At 34.7% G+C, this 3,491-nt stretch overlaps 1 protein-coding gene across 1 annotated transcript in view; it reads right to left on the reverse strand.

Moving 5' to 3' along the window:
* Window positions 1-3,491, reverse strand: part of LOC118747945 (ankyrin repeat domain-containing protein SOWAHC) — a gene marked incomplete in the record, with an annotated part of 133,620 nt that overhangs the window by 6,838 nt on the left and 123,291 nt on the right.

The following is a 3,491-nucleotide window of genomic DNA, read 5'->3' on the forward strand; positions in this document are numbered from 1 at the left end:
ATTAATTTGATAATTTAAATGAAATCAGATGCAGTGGTGATAAGAAACAATAATATTTATATAAGACTAAATAATGCGGAGGATCTATGTGTGTGTATGTATGTAGTATGTCAATTGTAACGAAAGTTGCTTGTGTATGCCCACCCTATTGATTTAAGTCTTATCTACTGAATATTCGACTGCTGCCGGTGAGTCGATAATCGTTTTTGAACAAGCCGCCATAAAACCTTAAACACGAAAAATTCGTCAAACGAGCCCATTCCGAGCCGAAATTCGAATACCTTTGATTCTTCCGCGCCAATATTGACTTCTTTCAAATGCCACATTTTATTAATTGCGCTATCCACCCTAAATTATACCAACTGATTATCATTTAATCATCACTCAAAATCACAGTCAACTACTATGTCAATATTGAAGCTATAATTGGGCAATTAAGCGAATTTCCGAAGGTTCTACACCAACAATGATTATCTAACAAAGTTACAAAAAAAAAAATTGAACATTAACGATAAGAGTAGGGTTGCCAGATTCTGAAACGGAGAAAGGAGTACCATTTCCAGATTTTTTTTTTTTGTGGAGTACAAGGTAGTACATTGCAATAAAAAGGAGTACGTTTACTCCCAAAAACAGTACGTCTGGCAACCCTAGATAAGAGGAAAACAGAGCATTTGAAGAGATAATTGCCGGCGCAAGTCAATCGTTTGGTTCACAAAACTAATTTAAGTTATTGTAGATATTCAGTGCATGCCCATTGCTCATCAGTCAGTTATATTTGCTTGTGCGCTTATCGCATTACACTGACAAATATAACTGATAATTATATAAATCTGAAATGCGTAGATATGAACATTTGTATATTGTAAATATTGATTGAAGCGCCAAATTATCGGTTATTGAAATTTAAAGGGCAAGTACTATAGTCTTGGGTACACTGAGAAAAAGGATTAGTTTCGACAACTAAAGATATTTAGTTCCCGAATTTTGACAATATTTGGGAACTGTTACCAAGGATTGGGAACTATTACCATCGATTTGTAATTATAACTAAATATATTAAAGCTTCTAATATTCATCTAGGTTGTAACAAATCGTTAATTTAGTTGAAGGGTTTGGTTAATACTAATAAATATTTCTTTGAAGCATATTTCTACAAATTCCATTCAACTTAACGTATGGTTCATAAAAGGATGTTATTAAGCTCTGCTAATGCAGATAAGCTTTCTTTCAACACGTGGTTTAGTCATAGTTACCAAATCTTAGTTGAGGCAACGACGATTTGGTTTGAGAGTGGAACATATTCATGCTTGTGAGCCACCCCTAAATAATGCTGAGCGCTCTCTGAGCACATACGAAGAGCGCCAGCTGAGCAATGCACACAGTCCCACTTATTGAATCGTTTGAATGTGCTAGTATGCCGACCATTGCATTGTGCGTGGAAATCATTGCACCGCTACCGCTGTTCGTATATGGGTGAAACACGCATGTGGTCCCAGAGCGCTCAGTAAGCTATGGCATGTCGATCGCTGCGCCATGTGTGCTATGACATGCCCATACTTGTTTGTCTCAGTTTCAGTTTTGCTATCATCGCGAGTTGTTTCGGTGCGCGCATAGTTTAAAGTTTAATTAAAAATATAAAGTTTGATGCCAACCGGGGTTTTTCAGTGGATATATAATTCACGTGAATTATATTTTGAAAGTGTCTATTTAGCTAAGGAAAAAGCAAAGCAGTATACTTCCAGCAGATATTGACCTGGGTTTTCGCACGACTGTTCCTGTTTCATCGTTGTTTTTTAAGAAATTCTTAACACCATATACACATGTATTATTTACTTTAGTAACTAACTTATGTAAATATGTACGTATTTTTATGCTTAATATATGCAAATAAAAGAAGAAAGTAAACACAACAAACATCGAGTAAATTTTTATTTGTGTCAAACTTAAACTTTTTTCCTAATAATAAACGGTTAGCTGATTCAAGTCTACAGCAAGTTCACAAAATTAATTGAAAACTTGTATCAACCAAAGCATTGTTTATATTTGCTCAGCAATGATTTTATTCAACTAACAATATTGTCCAATCAAGGTAGTCGTTTTGTAATTATTAACAAATATACATTTGTCCCAACTAGAAGTCTTAAGTAAATTGCAGACTTTCGTGAACTATATATTTATTTCGCCATATCCAACTATGCCACTTGATCACTATAACCAAATCTTGGTTATTATAACTAAACCTTTTTCTGGGTGTAGTCGTTTTTAAAGATGCCGAAACTACTCACGAGATAGTAATAATAGAATGAGTATTAATGAGTAATTAAACAAAAATACAATTCGATTAAATTTTTTTTTTACTTTACAAATAGTTTTTCTTAACTCATTAAACGCGAAAGCAAAAGAGGAAATTTATAGGAACCAAATTTTGGAGGATAATAAAAGAGAGGATATGTACAAAAACCCATAATAAAAAGTTTCGACCTCCATCAAGGGATGTATGTACGACCTGAAACATATATGTAACACTCGTGAATCTTTGTTAGGTAATACAAATTTTCCTTACAACAATATTAGTCCGCGAAATTCGAGCGTTACATATATGTAACACTAGCGTTTAAAGAGTTAACCTATGATATGTACTTCTTGATAACACTTTTATAAAACGCTACTTCAAATAAAAATGGTGTAATGGTTCAGATTTTGGAGGAAAAGTGCTCAAGACTGGTACCTTATCCCCATACGATATGTTCGATAACTCCGACCCAAACTCCGCTTTGACGGAATAAACTAGAAAAGAGGTGTGAAGCGGATAAAGGACAATAGGCGATTAGAAATACGACGTTGCTTTCTATTGAGTTTAGAAAGTTGTGGTTTTATACAATGTACAGTACAGAATGTCCGACTCAGATTTGCCAGAATTTTTTCCCGTCGTGGATAGGTTTCTGGGGTAGACAAATTGATTGATAGCCGACTTTACCGTTAAAATACATAATTAATTAATCCCAACGGCTTTTTACCCTCCATTCCCGCCCAACCGACACGAGGGGCGCAGTCCGCATGACGTACGGAACCTTTTTTTTTTTTTTTTTTTTATTAGTTTTTTCGTGCCGAGTAGTGGAAACAGGAGTTTGTTAAGTGTCGAGATCTAAAACTATTCAGCTACAGAATCAAATTCATCAGCTGATTGGATATGCTAAAGATAGTATTTCAATTATTGAGAGTGGAAATAATAGTTTTCTTTATAGTAAAAATCGAGTCCGATACGTCAAACGTGCTGGAATGACAGTTAAAATCTTGACATAAACCACGGAATGATTCGTTTAGTTCAAAATTAGTTTTGCATGGCTTTAAAAATAGAGGTCGAAAGTGTCTTGACATTCGAGAAGAAACATTAAAATTTACCTCAGCCAGGAGGGCCGGGCTATTAATCAAGCCTGTCATTAATTTTACGATAAATATTATACCCAGCATTTCTCTACGACTTGCGAGTG

The sequence above is a fragment of the Rhagoletis pomonella genome, unplaced genomic scaffold (genome assembly GCF_013731165.1).
Source record: "Rhagoletis pomonella isolate Grant_MI unplaced genomic scaffold, Rhpom_1.0 Rhpom_scaffold_00012, whole genome shotgun sequence".
Classification (NCBI taxonomy): Eukaryota; Metazoa; Arthropoda; class Insecta; order Diptera; family Tephritidae; genus Rhagoletis; species Rhagoletis pomonella.